The sequence below is a fragment of the Symphalangus syndactylus genome, chromosome 23, assembly GCF_028878055.3.
Source record: "Symphalangus syndactylus isolate Jambi chromosome 23, NHGRI_mSymSyn1-v2.1_pri, whole genome shotgun sequence".
Taxonomy (NCBI): Eukaryota; Metazoa; Chordata; class Mammalia; order Primates; family Hylobatidae; genus Symphalangus; species Symphalangus syndactylus.
The window spans coordinates 49,258,317-49,278,351 of record NC_072445.2 but is presented as its reverse complement, the minus strand read 5'-3'; positions in this window follow the sequence as shown (position 1 = coordinate 49,278,351).

Below are 20,035 nucleotides of genomic sequence, written 5' to 3'. Positions count from 1 at the left end.
CTTTGGCTAATATTGATTATAGAATCTAAATATCAGGCCGGGCGCGGTGACTCACGCCTGTAATCCCAGCACTTTGGGAGGCCGAGGTGGATGGATCACTTGAGCTCAGGAGTTTGAAACCAGCACGGCCAATATGGCGAAACCCCCTCTCTACTAAAACTACAAAAATTAGCCAAGCATAGTGGTGCACGCCTGTAATCCCAGCTACTCGGGAGGCTGAGGTAGGAGAATCTCTTGAAGCCGGGAGGCAGAGGTTGCAGTGACCCAAGATTACAACAGTGCACTGCACTCCAGCCTGGGTGACAGAGCGAGATTCTGTCTCAAAAAAAACCAAAAAGGAATCTAAATATCTAACAGTTGTTATTCTTTAATTATGGTAACTTTGTAAGTTGTGGAATAAACTCATTTTATAGTAACTAATCTATAAATTTTTGGTATCATAGAAAAATTATCTATAATTTTCCTGATTATCTCTTATAATAACTAGTCTATTATATCGATTAGTGGCCTAATTCCATTCTCTTCTTGAAAGCATTTTTAAGTACACTAAATAATGTATAAGTGTGCAGAGTTAAAAATATATCCAGATGATAATGCATATATTGAAAATTACTATGTATAAAGTCTTACGTTTTATAATTTATGTCTTTGCTATTGCAAATGGCATAAAGACGGCTCATAAATCTGGAAAGTAAATCACATTAATGTGGGAAATGAGATTAAAACAGAAACTATAATTCAGATGTTACTAAAATAAGTTTTCAGATAAATAAGCCAAATCTGGGCAATAAATTGGACAGTTGAACATTTTTTCAGTGTTCTGCAAACACCTGAGATGGCTTTTTCAAGATTTCCTAAAGTCAGCTCTGTTCTTTTCTAGGGTAAATAACTGCTTGACTTGAAAGCCTTGACAAAGGAAATAAGGCTCCTATCCCCAGTCTCCCTCAGTTTATGAGTTTTTTCACCCACAGATCTCGAGCAGGTTAAACTGGCTTCTTTACACATTGGCTTCTTTTCACAAGATGTGACTAATTACTTTAAATTGCTCTGGTTTATTAAGTGAAATCCAAAGTTGCTTCTGTGCTCACCTGACATTTAGTTAATGAGCACAGTGCTACCTCCAGGAGATTAGTGGAACTTTGATAAAGGAGTAGTTTAATTGGTGAAATAGCATATTTGGATTTCACTGGAGAAAGGGTGAAATAATCCATATATTTGAATCCAATTTAATGTAATTACATTGTAATTTTGGTTATTGCCAAAAGACGGTTTGTCATTTGAACTGAGAACTAGAGGTTAACTAATATATGCAATTGAAATCTATCAGGGCTGGGCGCGGTGGCTCATGCCTGTAATCCCAGCACTTTGGGAGGCCGAGGCAGGCGGATCACGAGGTCAGGAGATCGAGACCATCCTGGCTAACACGGTGAAACCCCGTCTCTACTAAAAATACAAAAAAAAAATTAGCTGGGCGTGGTGGCGGGCGCCTGTGGTCCCAGCTACTCAGGAGGCTGAGGCAGGAGAATGGCGTGAACCTGGGAGGCGGAGCTTGCAGTGAGCAGAGATCGCACCACTGCACTCCAACTTGGGCGACAGAGCAAGACTGTGTCTCAAAAGAAAGAAAAATCTATCAGCAAATATTAATTGAGTACCTACTATATTCAAGCTTCTAGGGTATTACAAGTACAAAGAAACATAGGACTTAATATCTATCGTCAAGTAACATAAAGTATAGTAAACCAGTTACTTGGGAAGGCTATACATATGCATGATATCATCCTGGAGATTTCTAGCCTATTTTGACTTTATATTTTAGTAATCAAGTTGTTGCTATTCTCTATGTGTAGGACATTGTGTTGGTGATCCCAAGAAGTATTAAACATGATTTATTTCACTGTGAGTTTATTTAGGGAAATAGGGCATTAAGGTAAAAATAAATAAGTAAGGCCAGGCACGGTGGCTCACGCCTGTAATCCCAGCAGTTTAGGAGGCCAAGGCAGGTGGATCACATGAGGTCTGGAGTTCAAGATCAGCCTGACCAACATGGTGAAATCCCGTCTCTACTCAAAATACAAAAAATTAGCCAGGCGTGGTGGCAGACACCTGTAATCCAAGCTACCCGGGAGGCGGAGGTTGCGGTGAGCCGAGATTGCCCCACTGCACTCCAGCCTGGGCAACAAGAGTGAAACTCCATCTTAAAAATAAATAAGTAAAAGGCAACATATGATAAGGCCAAATATTAATAAGCTTTTATATTTGCATAACATAAGTAAAAGGCAGCATATGATAAGGCCAAATATTAATAATCTTTTATATTTGCATAACACTTTTAAAATGCTTTCCTATGTGCCTTCTATTAAAATCATTCACCTTGGTTCTACTTTCTTCTTCAGCTACACATCGACTTCCCCCTTTCCTGTCACTGTGGCTGAGATTGCATGGAAGTCTACTTTATGCTTCTGTCCGACTGCTTCACTGTTGCCCAGCCTCTCGGCCTGCTGTAAGGCAGTCGCACTCCTGTACCCTTCTGAAGCTTTTCTCCCATCAGCCAAACTTAATCACCCCTTTCATTTCTCTTACCACTGGATTCTCTGTCATGGCTGACACCAGAAACTATTCTCTCCCGCTCTGACTTCCCTAAAACCACTTTCTGCTGCTTCTCTTCCATCTTGTTCAGGAGAGATGGAAGGAATTACCTAGTGCCGTGTTCCTAGAGCCACAGTTATGCCTCTCGTAGCACAGAGGGAGTGAGATGACCTTTCCTGGTATACAGACCCACACAGAAGTGGGGGTAGCTGCCTAGGGAAGCCTTGAAGGACAAGGGGAAGGAGAGTGGGGGTGATGAGGTGAGAATTTTAGGAGAATAAGGATGGCGCAGGGAAACGGTGGCGGTTTCTCTGACACCAGGCCTTCAGTGGTGGGTCTTTGCATTTGTTCAAACGCTGATCCCAGATTTCCTCCTCTCTGGTTGCTCTGAGAATCTATTTGCTGAGCATCGCGAGGTTCAGGGTTTGGGGAGAGCCCATGCTATACAAAGGCTTAATGCTGGGAGTTTGGGATTAAGTGGTTGGGGAAGACCAGGGAGCTATCATTTTGGGGTTCAATTCAGCAGCCACCAAAAAAAAAATGGAGTCAAGAGTTCAAGAGTGGCTTTGAAGCCAGAGAGCCTTGGTTTTTTTTTTTTTTTTTTTTTTTTGAGACGGAGTCTCGCTCTGTCGCCCAGGCTGGAGTGCAGTGGCGCAACCTCGGCTCACTGCAACCTCCGCCTCCCGGGTTCACTCCATTCCCCTGCCTCAGCCTCCCCAGCAGCTACAGGCACATGCCACCATGCCCGGCTAATTTTTTTTTTCTATTTTTAGTAGAGACGGGGTTTCACCGTGATAGCCAGGATGGTCTCGATCTCCTGACCTCATGATCTGCCCGCCTCAGCCTCCCAAAGTGCTGGGATTACAGGCTTGAGCCACCACGCCCGGCGAGCCTTGGTTTTAAATTGGGCTCTGCTGCTTCCTAGGCTATGAAACCAGAAGAAATTTGCTCATGCGAGAAGCAGGGAGTCTTTTCTGCTTTTTCTCTTTTCTCCTAAATCTTCCCTCACACATTAGCCAGTCCAGTCAACTCTACCCTCAAATCCATCCACTTCTCTATCTCTACCACTGCCATTCTCCTCCAGGCCACCATTACCTCTTTTTGTTTTTTTCCTTGAGACAGAGTCTCACTCTGTCGCCCGAGGCTGGAGTGCGGTGGTGCCATCTCAGCTCACTGCAACCTCTGGCCCCCGGGGTTCAAGCGATTCTTCTGCCTCAGCCTCACTGAGTAGCGGGGATTACAGGCAGGTTCCACCATGCCCAGCTAAATTTTGTATTTTTAGTAGAGACGGAGTTTCACCATGTTGGCCAGGATGGTCTTGATCTCTTGACCTCATGATCTGCCCGCCTCGGCCTCCCAAAGTGCTGGGATTACAGGCGTGAGCCACTGTGCCCGGCCACCATCGCTTCTTGCTGAGCCAACGGACAAGCCTTTGACTTTGTGTCTTCTTTCCCTTTTCACACAGCATCCAGAAGGATATTTTTGAAATGAAATCGGATTATGTCATCCCCCTAATTAAAACCCTCCACATGTTTTTCATTGCAAAGAATAAATTCCAAACTCCTCATCATAGTTACAAGGCCTTATGTGACTATGAAGCTCACCATGGCTCAGTAGATTCCAGCCATATATTCTTTGCTTCCTGGACATGCCGGTCTTGTATTTGTCCTACGGGCTTTGCAGTAGCTGTTTCTTATGTCTGGAATGCCCCTTCCCAGTCTTCACAGGACTGATTGCTCCTCCAGATATCCCAGACAGGACTTCTTTGAGTGACCCCTGCTCCTCTTCATAGCTTATCAATATGGAAATTACCTTCTTTCTTCTCTCTTCTGCCCCAGCTGTCACTAGGACACAAACGACCTGACTGCGTCTATTCTGTTTCTCTTTGTTGTCTCAAAGCCTAGAATGGTGCCTGCTACCCAGTAAACAGTCAACAAATATTTGCTTACTGTTGATCGAATGAGATCACTACATCTCTTTGAACACTAGTTTCCACTGAGAGAGATTGAAATAAGACTTCATACATATATGATAAGGCTATGATAGATATGTTTATATGTGTATTTCTGTACATATGCATATATGTATATCTCACTTACATGTTTTATATGGTAAACTCAGGATCCTAGGAACAGATTCTGAAACTGACATTCATTCCACCAGCAATACTTATTGAAAAAACTTAGGCCGGGCGTGGTGGCTCATGCCTGTAATCCCAGCACTTTGGGAGGCTGAGGTGGGTGGATCACGAGGTCAGGAAATCGAGACCATCCTGGTAACATGGTGAAACCCCGTCTCTACTAAAAATACAAAAAAAATTAGCCGGGTGTGGTGGCGGGAGCCTGTAGTCCCAGCTACTCGGGAGGCTGAGGCAGGAGAATTGCGTGAACCTGGGAGGTGGAGCTTGCAGTGAGCCCAGATCGCGCCACTGCAATCCAGCCTGGGTGACCGAGCGAGACTCCGTCTCAAAAAAAAAAAACATGTAGTTTTTTTTATAAAAAATCCATCTGAAGAATTCGCTGAAAACACTTCAAAATTACAAAGAGACCACTTGATAAAAGGTCTTTATAACTATTTTCTCAAACCAGATGGCAATGATTCAGGGCAAGAAAATCTTGATAAGTCACTTTTCTGGGTTTTACCAAATAACCAGACCCGTTTGAAAGATTCAAGATTTCACTTTAGAACCCTATTGGGAAAAATAAAATTTGTGAACAAATGCCTACGTAAATTAAATTAGGAATTAATTTTCAATATCCAACCTTTCTTGAGAAGGACATTAAATACCTTTTAGATATTCAGCTCATCTTTGACTTGAACTGAGAAACATTGAGCTAAATATTCATTTTTAATTGATTGATAAAGAAAAAAAGTTTCTTAATACTTTTTGCTAATTTTCAAGTGTGCACTTTTGCAAACCCACCAGATTTGTCATTACTCAAATATTATCATTTTATTATTTTAAATTGAGTAACATTACCTTGTTTTCATGGTATTCTATTTCATAGTAGTTTTCTATTTACAATAGCGATGTAGTACTTATGATGGTGATATAGGATCATTACAAATGTACTTAAGGCTGGGCGCAGTGGCTCACTCCTGTAATCTCAGCACTTTGGGAGGCGGCTGCTGGTGGATCACCTGAGGTCAGGAATTCGAGACCAGCCTGACCAACATGGAGAAGCCCCGTCTCTACTAAAAATAAAAATTAGCCGACCGGGCGCGGTGGCTCACGCTTGTAATCCCAGCACTTTGGGAGGCCGAGGCAGGCGGATCACGAGGTCAGCAGATCGAGACCACGGTGAAACCCCGTCTCTACTAAAAATACAAAAAAAAATTAGCCGGGCGTGGTGGCGGGCGCCTGTAGTCCCAGCTACTCGGAGAGGCTGAGGCAGGAGAATGGCGGGAACCCGGGAGGTGGAGCTTGCAGTGAGCCCAGATCGCGCCACTGCACTCCAGCCTGGGCGACAGAGCGAGACTCCGTCTCAAAAAAAAAAAAAAATTAGCTGTGCATGGTGGTGTGTGCTTATAATCCCAGCTACTCGAGAGGCTGAGGCAGGAGAATCACTTGAACTCTGGAGGTGGAGGTTGCAGTGAGCCAAGATCATGCCATTGCACTCCAGCCTGGGCAACAAGAATGAAGCTCTGTCTCCAAAAAAAAAAAAGAAAAAAATATTTAAATTAAAAAGTAATTTTTGTTTAAAGAAAGATATTGAATAAATGATAAAATTGGTATACAGATATGACAAAACCATGAGAGTAGTACGTGACCACTGAAGTTTGAGAAACAGAGGTCTAAAGTACGTTTTTATCTGTGGTAAAGAACAAGTTTTGTTTTTTAAATTTTCAATCTGTTGCAGGATGCCACTTTTATAAAACACAATGAAATTAATTAGAAGAAAAATAAAAATATTAAACATTAAAAGGGTCAGCTTACATTTTATTTATTAGATTCAATATTCAAAAGTAATTCTGTCAAATTGTTATAAAAGTTTTAAATGCTTACTCTCAATTTTGCAATTGACCTCCCTGCATTCCAGTAACAGTCAGTCTGCAGATCGGCAGTTGGTCCACAAACTAGACTTTGAGTAACATCGACTTAGAGAAAGCCTAGAGGAAGGGCAGTAGTTACAGGGTGCTAAAGAGAAAGGGTGACTGCAAAGGCTCCTTTTTCAAATTCTTACTTGAGTAGTCACTCCTAACTCCTATTCATACTCTCCTCCCCATTCCTACCACCTGAAGTCAGCTCCACCCTTTTTTCTTTTTTTTTTTTTAAGGCGGAGTCTTGCTCTGTCACCTAGGTTGGAGTGCAGTGGCGTGGTGTCTGCTCACTGCAACCTCTGCCTCCCAGGTTCAAGCGATTCTCCTGCCACAGCCTCCTGGGTAGCTGGGATTACAGGTGTGCCACCATCCCACCCAGCTAATTTTTGTATTTTTAGTAGAGACAGGGTTTAATCATGTTGGGCAGGCTGGTCTCAAACTCCTGACCTGAAGTGATCCACCCACCTTGACCTCTCAAATTGCTGGGATTACAGGCGTGAGCCACCGTGCCTGGCCATGTCTACCATTATTGAGTATAAGTGAATTATTATTATTATTATTATTATTTTGTATAAGTGTTCTTTTGCTGGGCGCAGTGGCTCATGCCTCTAATCCTGGCACTTTGGGAGGCCGAGGTGGGTGGATCACGAGGTCAGGAGTTCCAGACCAGCCTGGCCAATATGGTGAAATCCCGTCTCTACTAAAAATACAAAATTTACCCAGGCATGGTGGCACGTGCCTGTAGTCCCAGCTACTTGGGAGGCTGAGGCAGGAAAATTGCTTGAACCTGGGAGGCAAAGGTTGCAGTGAGCCAAGATCATGCCACTGCATTCCAGCCTGGCGACAGAGTGAGACTCTGTCTCAAAAAATAAATAAATAAAATAAAAGTGTTCTTTCTCACCAAGTTGTTAAAGAAATGAAGCCCATAAAGCTTTCCGAAGAAATTATCAAATGACTGTTTGCCCTGTATATAGTTCAAAATCTCTTTGAAGATGGATCTGTAAAAGTTTTACTTTTGAATTTAGTACCAGGAAAATATTCTCTTCTTAAAATCAATATGTTTTTAGCCGGGCGTGGTGGCATATGCCTGTAGTCCCAGCTACTAGGGAGGCAGAGGTGGGGGGATCGCTTGAACCCAGAAGGCAGAGGTTGCAGTGAGCCCAGATTGCGCCACTGCACTCCAGCCTGGGCAACAGAGGGAGATCCTGTCTCAAAACAATAAAACAAAAAAACAAAAAAAAACTTACATGTTTTCTTTTATTCCTTTGATCAAACAATGACTGTTATACAACACATCCTGTCATATATCTCATGGTTTGTTTGCAAGGAAAGTCAGGGATAGGTTTAATGTACAATCACAGAAATTATATTGGTGTTTGATGTGTTCATATTGCTCTTCTTTTCCATAGGTTTTAGTTTCCTATTGTATGAGCGCACAAATTGAGAAAAGGAGTAGCCACTGGAAAATCAAGGATATAATTACTTTTAAAATATTTTACTTCAATCTAGGTAACCGAGGTGATCTCTTTATTCAATTTTTTTTTTCTTTTTTAAGACGGAGTTTCATTCCTGTTGCCCAGGCTGGAATGCAATGGCCAGATCTTGGCTCACTGCAAGCCCTGCTTCCCAGGTTCAAGTGATTCTCCTGCCTCAGCCTCCCAAGTAGCTGGTATTACAGGAGCCTGCCACCACACTGGCTAGTTTTTATATTTTTAGTAGACACGGGGTTTCAGCACATTGGCCAGGCTGGTCTTGAACTCCTGACATTAGGTGATCTGCCCGCTTTGGCCTCCCAAAGTCCTGGGATTACAGGCATGAGCCACTGCCCCCGACCTGTTGCTCAGATTTTATGAAAGAGAATTAATAGACAATGAACCTAAAATAACCCATTATTCTTCTTATATTTGCATATTTCTGATGTCTTCTATAATAAAACTTTTGAGTAGGTAAAAGTTACAGAGCTAGAGATGTGAGTGCTATTTTTTAAAAAATTGTATCTATTTCATTGGCATGGAATCTAACTTGTTCTCTGAGATTGAAACAGTTAACTCGTGATGGGCTCATGATGCAGCTAGTTCTGCGTGTATTTTCTGGTTATTGTTAGTAGACTGTTGGAAGTGGACCTAGATTTGCTCAGGATATGAAGCAGGCATGATTCATCTAGCGATTTTGTAAGGGTTGTCTGCCCTAATTCCGGGAGAGTTGCTGTTGTTTGCCTGCTCCATTAAAGAGGAAAGCAGACATGAAGTGGATTGTGTGACACCATGATTACTGGTCTTAGATATGGAGTTGAAACTACAGTGTCAACTCAAGGTCATCCAAGCAACAGTGGTGGGAAATGGGATTTGGAAATACCAGGAAGCAAAGTCCTTGCCTAAAGTTAGTTTAAACCTGTCTTTTTCTAGGTACATGCCTTTTTGGGGGATTTTGTTGTGTTTTCTAAATGAGTTTAATTTGCCACACATTCTTGTGGGAAGTCCAATATTGTCCTTAAGTTTTTTTTGTTATTTTGAGATTGAATCTTGCTCTTCTCACCCAGCCTGGAGTGCAATGGTGTGATCTCAGCTCACTGCTCCGCCCCCTGGGTTCAAGCAAGTCTCTTACCTCAGCCTCCTGAGTAGCTGGGATTACAGGTACCCACCACGCCTGGCTAATTTTTGTGTGTTTAGTAGAGACAGGGGTTCGCCATGTTGGCCAGGCAGGTCTCGAACTTCTGATCTCAGGTGATCTGCCCGCCTAGGACTCCCAAAGTGCTGGGATTACAGGCGTGAGCCACCGTGCCCGGCCATTACTTTTTAAATGTTTCCTGGCTGCTGAAGAACAGTTACCATTCCAGGCCTATCTTTAAGGTGGCCAGGAGGAACCAGTGAACTGAAGGTGAAGTAGGGTGTCAGGAAGATTGGTGCTGAAGGTGATTATTCAGTGACAAAGTGTCAAAAAGTAGGGACAGATCATGGTTTTGGTGACAATGATTAATTTATTGCAATTTGAATTGATATTTGGATTTGTCATCCATCATGAACATTGATTTAGAAATCAATATCTAGATTATTATTCATGACCGGGTGCGGTGGCTCATGCCCATAATCTCAGCACTTTGGGAGGCCAGGTGCGAGGATCACTTCAGCCCAGGAGTTCGAGACCAGCCTGGGCAACATAGCAAAACCTTGTCTCTACTGAAAATACAGAAAGTTAGCTAGGTGTGATGATCCACCCTTGTAGTCCGCTACCTGGGAGACTGAGCTGGGGGGATCACCTGAGCCCAGGAGGTTGAGGTTGCAGTGAGCTGTGATAGCACCATTGCACTCTAGCTCAGGCAACAGAGCAGGACCCTATCTAAAAAACAAGCAAGCAAACAAAACAAAACAAAAAACCCAAACAAACAAACATTCTGTAGTAGTGATTGGGGTCTGGGAGTTCTTTAAGGTGCTACTTAGTTGACAATGCAGAAGAGATGAGAGAAAAAACAAATTCCTGAAATACTAATACTTAACGCTAAAACAAAGTATTAGCTGCTTGATCATATTTAAAAAAAAAAATAGCCGGGTGCGGTGGCTCACGCCTGTAATCCCAGCACTTTGGGAGGCCGAGGCGGGCAGATCATGAGGTCGAGATCGAGACCATCCTGGCCAACATGGTGAAACTCCGTCTCTATTAAAAATACAAAAATTAGCTGGGCGTGGTGGCACGCACCTGTAATCCCAGCTACTTGGGAGGCTGAGGCAGGAGAGTCACTTGAACCCGGGAGGCGGAGGTTGCAGTGAGCCGAGATAGCACCACTGCACTCACTCCAGCCTGGCTACAGAGCAAGACTGTCTCTCAAAAAAAAAAAAAAAGAAAAGAAAAGAAAACTAAAGACCAGGTGTGGTGGCTCACACCTGTAATCACAGCACTTTGGGAGGCCAAGGCAGGCGGATCACAAGGTAAGGAGTTCAAGACCAGCCTGACCAACATGGTGAAACTCTGTCTCTACTAAAACTACAAAAAATTAGCTGGGCATGGTGGCAGGCGCCTGTAATTCCAGCTACTCGGGAGGCTGAGGCAGGAGAATCGCTTGAACTCAGAGGGCAGAGGCTATAGTGAGCTGAGATCACACCACTGCACTCCAGCCTGGGCAACAGAGTGAGACTCCGTCTCAAAAAAAAAATAACAGAAATAAAATAAAATAAGAAAACTAATGCATTTAAGACATTTATTTTTATTTTATTTCATTTTTTTTTTTGAGACGGAGTCTCGCTCTGTCGCCCAGGCTGGAGTGCAGTGGCGTGATCTCGGCTCACTGCAAGCTCCGCCTCCCCGGTTCACGCCATTCTCCTGCCTCAGCCTCTCCGAGTAGCTGGGACTACAGGCGCCCGCCACCACGCCCGGCTAATTTTTTTGTATTTTTAGTAGAGACGAGGTTTCACCGTGGTCTCCATCTCCCGACCTAGTGATCTGCCCGCCTCGGCCTCCCAAAGTGCTGGGATTACAAGCATGAGCCACCGCGCCCGGCCGCATTTAAGACATTTATATAAAGGTTACTTTAAGGTATTATATGTGAATCCTTGCCTCATGGATTGTCCATTTTTACCGGAAAGAGCTTTAGTACAGAAACTATGACTAAATTAGTGCTTCACCTGTGATAGGATGAAAGAGATAACATCTGTTAGCTCCTTTAATGGAAGAAAATCTTCTCCCACTGCATTAGGAATGTTCTGGAATAGAGCTGCAACAACATACCAGAAAGTCTTGGCCAATAGACTAAACATTCTGTTTTATAATTTTAAAAAATATGATAAAGAGCAATGGGCTTTTGGTGTAGTAATACTACTCATTGCAAAAAAAAAAAAAACGTGTTAATTTGGCAAGGCAGTTAAGCAAAATATGAACAGAAGAGTGCATGCTAGTTACATTAGTAAGTGAGCAGATTTCACAAATAATAGGAACACATCTCATGGGAACTAGACTGTTTCCCAGATTTTGGCAATAATCTACAAAGTGGTACCTTTAAACATTTTCTTTAACTCACACTATTTAGATTGCCTAAGTCGACTTAAGCTAATGCTTCTACTGTTATAATTTCATTTTAAAGAATTATGTGATTTGGATGCTAAAAATAGCAACAAAATAGTAATAGTTACTTCTGACAATAATGAGAATTGTTCATCATTTATATTAATATCCTTAAGTTATTCTATGTTCCAAGATAAAGATATATTCCTTTCAAGCTAAATGATTACTGTGGGAATCACTTTTTAAGATAGCTAATTTATATCTTGAGATTACTTTGACTGTGCAGGTATTCTAGTATAAAATATTTAGTCACTGGGAAATTAGAAGTCCCAGAAGAAATTGTTTTCTTCTTTCATATCCCATATTCTCTGGACAGTTTCCCACTCAGATGAAATATTTCAAAAGCATGAGAGAAAATAAGAACTTTCTCTATAAGTTATTTTTATTTTATGTTTTTTATATATGTATGCATATATATATATATATATATATATATATAATTTTTTTTTTTTTGAGACAGCGTGTCTCTTCGTCACCCAGGCTAGAGTGCAATGGTGCAATCTCTGCTCACCACAATCTCCGTCTCCTGGGATCAAGCGATTCTTCTGCCTCAGCCTCCCATGTAGTTGGGACTTCAGGCGCACACCACCACGCCTGGCTAATTGTGTATTTTTAGTAGACGGGTTTCACCATATCGGGCCAGGCTGGTCTCGAACTCCTGACCTCGTGATCTACCCGCCTCGGCCTCCCAAAGTGCTGGGATTACAGGCGTGAGCCACCGTGCCTAGGCTATTTATTTATTTTTGATACAGAGTCTGATCTGTTGTCCAGGCTAGAGTGCAGTGACATGATCCTGACTCACTGCAGCTTCAACCTCCCAGGCTCAAGTGATCCTCCCACCTCAGCCTCCTGAGTAGCTGGGACTACAGGTGCGTGCCACCATGCCCAGCTAATTTTTGTATTTTTTTTGTATAGTTGGGGTTTCACCATTTGCCCAGACTGGTCTCGAACTCCTGGGCTCAAGTGATCCACCTGCCTCGGCCTCCAAATTGCTGGCATGAGCCACCGCACCTGGCCCAGGGAATATTAATAAACACAGTTTGAAACTTTGTCTTTTCATGGTGTGGATGAAGCCTAGCAACAGAGGAGAGAAGATAAGCAATTGACCTCACAATCAGTAGGAATCAGACTGCATAAGCTTTTCATATTCACTTTGCAAATATCTAGCATTTTTCTAGACACTTTGGTTGCTACATCATCAGGCTTTCTAGACTCTTAATATCTCCATAAACTTTTTTTTTTTTTGAGACGAAGTCTTGCTCTGTCACCCAGTCTGGATGGAGGGCAGTGGCACAACCTTGGCTCACTGCAACCTCCGCCTCCCAGGTTCAAGCGATTCTTCTGCCTCAGCCTCCCAAGTTAACTGAGACTACAGTCATGCGCCACCATGCCTGGCTAATTTTTTTTGTATTTTTACCAGAGACAAGGTTTGACCATATTGGCCAGGCTGGTCTCAAACTCCTGACGTCATGATCTGCCCGCCTCGGCCTCCCAAAGTGTTGGGATTACTGGCGTGAACCACCACGCCTGGCAATATCTCCATAAATTTACTTGAACTGCTATTCCATATCTTTTGCTACTATAATGTGCCAAATTTTTGTGACTTATCAGGGCACTTGGGTTATCATGGTCATCTCTAGCTCTGAGCTCCTCTCCTTTTTTTTTGTTGAGTTATTTTAGGATTGAGACTGTCCATTTTTATATTTTTCCCTCCTCTGCATCATGTCGAGCAAGATAGGAAATGCATTCTTTTTTTTTTTTTGTAAGCTCCACCAAAAAGATCACTCCCAGAAGTTACCATGTGTAGAAGTCTTTACTAAAGATTTTGGTGACAGCAGAGAGACTTATTCGTGGAAGTACAAATAACTTTAAATGGAATGTTAAGAACACCTGACCCCAAGATCCTTTGACACTTTCTAAATCTGGGCTTTGGCCTCAAGCAATAGAGCCTGTCCTCTCCACTCCCTTCAGTCTCATCTTCTCAGGCCCTAATGCTCTTTCTTTCCAGCAAAGAGCTGTTGAACTACCTTTTCTCATTGCATTGGCCTGAGCCCTCACTTCCGCACTAGTAACTTAGCAAGAGAATTTCCTAAACAAAGACTTCCTTCCGTAAAACCACTCATCCTCCTATATTAACAGTAGTGGATGCCAAGATGACATTCCATGCCCCCTGATTTATTTTTCTTTCTTCAATGTTCAGTGCAGAACTTCCAGTACAATGTTGAAAAGAAACTGTGAAATCAATATCTTATATTTTTTTCTGACAATCGAGAAGTGTCCAGTATTTCACCGTGATGTGTGATATTAGCTATAGTTTTTGTGGGTTTTTTTGTTTGTTTAAAACTTAAGGAAGAACCAATTCATTCCTAATTTGCTAAATTGTTTTTATCATGAATGGGTCTAGAATTTTATTTTATTTTATTTTATTTATTTATTTATGTTTTTGAGATGGAGTCTCGCTCTGTCGCCCAGGCTGGAGTGCAGTGGCGCGATCTCGGCTCACTGCGAGCTCCGCCTCCCGGGTTCACGCCATTCTCCTGCCTCAGCCTCTCCGAGTAGCTGGGACTACAGGCGCCCGCCACCACGCCCGGCTAATTTTTTTTGTATTTTTAGTAGAGACGGGGTTTCACCGTGGTCTCGATCTCCTGACCTCGTGATCCGCCCGCCTTGGCCTCCCAAAGTGCTGGGATTACAAGCGTGAGCCACCGCGCCTGGCCTTTATTTTATTTTTGAGATGGAGTCTCGCTTGGTTGCTAGGCTGGAGTCAGTGGTGCAACCTTGGCTCACTGCAATCTCCACCTCCCAGGTTCCAGCGATTCCCCTGCCTCAGCCTCCTGAGTAGCTGGGTCTGCAGGCATGAGCCACCACGCCCAGCTAATTTTTGTAATTTTAGTAGAGATGAGGTTTCACCGTGTTGGCCAGGATGGTCTTGATCTCTTGACCTCGTGATCCGCCCACCTCAGGTGTAGAATTTTAGTAAATGTTTTTCTGAAATCACTACGAAGATCTGATTGTCATTCCTCTTTACCTGTTGTTTTGTTAAATAACTGTAATCATTTTTTTAACGGTACAGGTATCCTTAGGGTATATCATACCTCTGCGTGATTTATTACTTTTTAAAATACGGTGATAAATTAAGTTTTCCATATTTCACAGGGTTTTTGGATCTATGTTAATAAGTGAGATTAAACTATAATTTTTCTTGTTTACATTGTCCTTTATCAACTTTGGTATTAGGGCTGTTTGTCTTTTCCTTTTTTCTTTTTCTTTCTTTCTTTTTTTTTTTTTTTTTTGAGAAGGAGTCTCGCTCTGTCGCCCAGGTTGGAGTGCAGTGGCGTGATCTTGGCTCACTGCAAGCTCCGCCTCCCGGGTTCACTCCATTCTCCTGCCTCAGCCTCCCGAGTAGTTGGGACTACAGGTGCTGGACACCATGCCCGGCTAATTTTGTTTTTGTATTTTTAGTAGAGACAGGGTTTCACCATGTTAGCCAGGATGGTCTCAATCTCCTGACCTCGTGATCCACCCGCCTCAGCTTCCCAAAGTGCTGGGATTACAGGTGTAAGCCACCGCGCCCAGCCTCCTTTTTTCTTTTCTTTTTTTTTCTTTTTTTGAGACAGTCTTGCTCTGTTGCCCAGGCTGGAGTGCAGTGGTGCGATCTTGGCTCACTGCAACATCAGCCTTTTCAAGCAATTCTCCTGCCTCAGTCTCCTGAGTAGCTGGGACTAGAGGCACCCGCCACTACACCCAGCTAATTTTTGTATTTTTAGTAGAGATGAGGTTTCACCATATTGGCCAGGCTCATCTCGAACTCCTGACCTTGTGATCCGCCTGCCTTGGCCTCCCAAAGTGCTGGGATTACAGGCATGAGCCACCACACCTGGCCATCTTTTCCTTTTTTGGACAGGGTTTCACCCTGTCGTTCAGGCTGGTGTGTAATGGTGGAATCATAGCTAACTCCAGCCTTGAACTTCTGGCCTCAAGCGATCCTCCTGCCTCAGCTTCCCAAGTAGTTGGGATTACCAGCATGAGCCACTGAGCCTGGCCTTTTTGTTTTAATTTAGTAAAAACTCACTATAAAGTTGGCTTTGGTGCCCTTTTTGGGTGGATAGATTTATGTTTACTGATTACATTCCTTCCCTCCTTCCCTCCCTCCCTCCTTTCTCTTTCTTTCTTTTCTTTTCTTTTCTTTTCTCTTTCTTTCTTTCTTTCTCTCTCTCTCTTTCTCTCTTTCTTTTCTTTTTCTTCCTTCCTTCCTTCCTTCCCTCCTTCCTTTCTCTTTCTCTCTTTCTCTCTCTCTCTTTCTCTTTCTTTCTCTTCTTTCTTTCTTTCTTTCTTTCTTTCTTTCTTTCTTTCTCTCTCTCTCTCTCTCTCTCTCTCTCTCTCTTTCTTTCTTTCTTTTTCTTTTTTGAGACAGAGTCTTGCCCTGTTGCCCAGGCTGGAGTGCAGTGTCACCATCTCAGTTCACTGGCACCTCTGCCTCCCAAGTTCAAGCGATTCTCCTGCCTCAGCCTCCTGAGTAGCTGGGATTACAGGCACGCACCACCATGCCCGGCTAATTTTTGTATTTTTAGTAGAGACAGGGTTTCACCATATCTCTCACTTTAAGTGGAAAGCTAGAAATGATTGAGTTTAGTGAGGAAGGCACATTAAAAACCGAGATAGTATACAAGCTAGGTCTCTTGTGTCAATAGCCAAGTTGGGAATGCAAAGGAAAGGTCTGGAAGGAAATTAAAAATGCTACTCTAGTGAACACATGAATGATAAGAAAGCCAAACAGCTTTATTGCTGATATGGAGAAAGCTGCAGTGGTCTGGATAGTAGATCAAACCAGCCACAATATCTCCTTAAGCCAAAACCTAAACTAGAGCACAGCTCTAACTCTCTTCAAGTCTGTGATAGCCCAGAGAGGTGAGGAAGCTGCAGAAGAAAGTTTGAAACTAGCAGAGATTGGTTCATGAGGTTTAAGGAAGGAAGCTGTCTCCATAGCATACAAGTGCAAAGTGAAGCAGCAAGTGCTGATGGAGAAGCTGCAGCGTTATCAAAAAATCTACCTAAGATCAGTGATGAAAGTGGCTACACTAAACAAACAGATTTTCAACATAGATCAAACAGCCTTCTATTGGAAAACGATGCCATGTAGAACTTTCCTAACTAGAGAAGAGAAGTCAATTCCTGGCTTGAAAGGACAGGCTTACTTCTTTGTTAGAGGCTAATGGAGCTGGTGCATTTAAGTTGAACCTCATTCTCATTTATCAATCTAAGAATCCTAGGGCCCTTAAGAATTATGCTAAACCTACTCTGTCTGTGCTCTATAAATGGTATAACAAAGCCTGGATGACAGTACATTTGTTTACAGCCTGATTTGCTGAACATTTTAAGTCCACTGTTGAGAACTACTACTCAGAAAAAAAGATTCCTTTCAAAATATCACTGCTCACTGGCAACACACCTTGTCATCCAAGAGCTCTGATGGTGATGTACAAGGAGATTAATATTGTTTTCATACCTGCTAATACAATATCAATTCTGCAGCCTATGGATCAAGGAGTACTTTTTTTTTTTTTTTTTTTGAGATGGAGTCTCCCTCTTTCACCCAGGCCAGACTGCAGTGGTGCTATCTCGGCTCACTGCAAGCTCCGCCTCCCAGGTTCACTCCATTCTCCTGCCTCAGCCTCCCCAGTAGCTGGGACTACAGGCGCCCGCCACCGCACCTGGCTAATTTTTTGTATTTTTAGTAGAGACAGGGTTTCACCATGTTAGCCAGGATGGTCTCGATCTCCTGACCTCGTGATCCACCTGCCTCGGCCTCCCAAAGTGCTGGGATTACAGGTTGAGCCACCACGCCCGGCTGATCAAGGAGTAATTTTGACTTTCAAGTCTTATTATTTAAGAAATACATTTCATAACGCTGTAGCTGCCATAGATAGTGATTTCTCTTATGGATCTGGGAAAACTAAATTGAAAACCTTCTGGAAAAGATTTACCATTCTAGATGCCATTAAGAACATTTGCAATTCATAGGAGAAGCTTAAAGTAGCAACATGAATAGGAGTTTGGAAGAAGTTGATTCCAGCCTTCTAGGATGGCTTTGAGGGGTTAAGATTTCAATGGAGGGGCCAGGCAGTGGCTCATGCCTGTAATCCCAGCACTTTGGGAGGCCAAAGCCGATGGATCACAAGGTCAGGAGACCAGCCTGGCCAACATGATGAAATCCTGTCTCTACAAAAATTACAAATATTAGCTGGATGTGACAGCGGGCACCTGTAATCCCAGCTACTCAGGAGGCTGAGGCAGGAGAATCGTTTGGACCCGGGAGGCAGAGGTTGCAGTGAGCCAAGATTGCACCATTGTACTCCAGCCTGGGTGCCAGGGCGAGACTCCATCTCAAAAAGAAAAAAAAAAAAAAAGAGATTTCAATGGAGGAACTTACTACAGATTGGATAGAACTAGCAAGAGAACTAGAATTAGAACTGGAGCCTGAAGATGTGTCTTAATTGCTGCAATCTCATGATTAAATGTGAATGAATGAGGACTTGCTTGTGGATGAGCAAAGAAAGTGGTTGTTTGAAAGGTAATCTACCCCTGGTGAAGGTGCCGTGAACACTGTTGAAATGACAAAACAAACTATTTAGAGTAGTACATAAACTGAGTTGATACACAGCTGTGGGGTTTGAGAGGATTGACTCAAATTTTGAAAGAAGTTCTACTGTGAGTAAAATGTTCACATGCTAGAGAGAAATCTTTGTGAAAGGACGGGTCAATCAATGTGGCAAACTTTATTGTCTTTTTTTTTCTTTGAGACAGAGTCTCTCCCTGTTGCCCAGGCTAGAGTGCAGCGGTATGATCTCGGCTCAATACAACCTCCACCTCCTGGGTTCAAGCAATTCTCTGCCTCAGCCTCCTGAGTAGAGACAGGGTTTCACCCTGTTGGTCAGGCTGGTCTTGAACTCCTGACCGCGTGATCCACCCGCCTCGGCCTCCCAAAGTGCTGGGATTACAGGCATGAGCCACCTCGCCTGGCCTATTGTCTTATTTTAAGAAACTGCCATAGCCACCTCGACCTTCAGCAGTCACTACCCTGATCAGTCAGCAGCCATCCACATGGAAGCCAGACCCTCCACCAGCAAAAAGAATATGACTTGCTGAAGGCTCAGATGATCATTAGCAGTTTGTAGCAATAAAATATTTTAAAATTAAGGTATGTACATTTGTTTTAGGCATAATGCAATTGCACACTTAATAGTTATAGTGTAAACATAACATTTATATGCATTGGGAAACCAAAAAACTGGGACTCACTTTATTGCAGTATTTGCATTATTGTGGTGGTCTGGAACTAAACCTGTAATTTCTCTGAGGTATGCCGTATTTTCTCATGATTAAACGTGATACGTATAGATATATATATATAAACCCCTGCCTTTTCTCTTTTTTCCAGTATCAGTGTTGTCCAAGTCTTTCTAGGTTGGTTGTCTCTGTAATGTCTTTGTTTTCTGCTTCATTAATTTCCTTTTTTTCCCCATATAAGTAACCAGTTGTTCCCGCATCATTTGTTGTAAAAACTTTTCTTTCCCTGTTCAATTGTTTTGATGCCTCAGTTGAAAATCAAATGACTGTGTAAGTGTGAGTCTTTTTCTGGGTTTGTGATTCTATTTCATTGATCTAGTTATGTGTATTTACATTACTACTACACTGTTTGATTACCATAGCTTTAGAGTAAGTTTTGGTATCAGGAAGTGTAAGCCCTACCCTTATATTTAACATTCATATTTTACTAACAGTCTAAAATTGAACTTTAAATCACCTCTGTCCTCCTCCTCTTGAACTACACAAAGCCTGTTAGAAACTTTTAATTCCAATCTTGTCTGTCAATATTTGGTGCTATGTAGTTTCCCCTTGTTTTTCACACCCTGAGAAATTTTTATTATTGCTTTTGGTTTTATTGTCAATGCTGGGATTACAGGTGTGAGCCACCACACCTGGCTTCTCTTCTGTATGTTTTAATCCTTATCTGTTTCATTCTGGGATATTTCCTTTGATATTTCTTCTACTTTATAATTACTCTCATTAGCTGTGGTCTACTCTGCTGCTTAACTGAATGTAGTGTCAGTGGCCCACACATTTCCCTGGGACCTTTCATTGTTTTCTGGCTGACTTGCAGCTGCCAGTATTCCACTTTTTTTTTCTTCCTGGAACAGCAAGCTGGAAGTGTTGGGAAATAAATACCGTTTCTACCAGCTCTCTAACGATTCTCAAGAGGTGCTGTATAAATACCCTACTCCCTTACCCCTGTGGGGATCATTCTCAGGCCTACGTTTTGTACCACATCTTGATGGTTTCCCTGTCTCAAACTAGT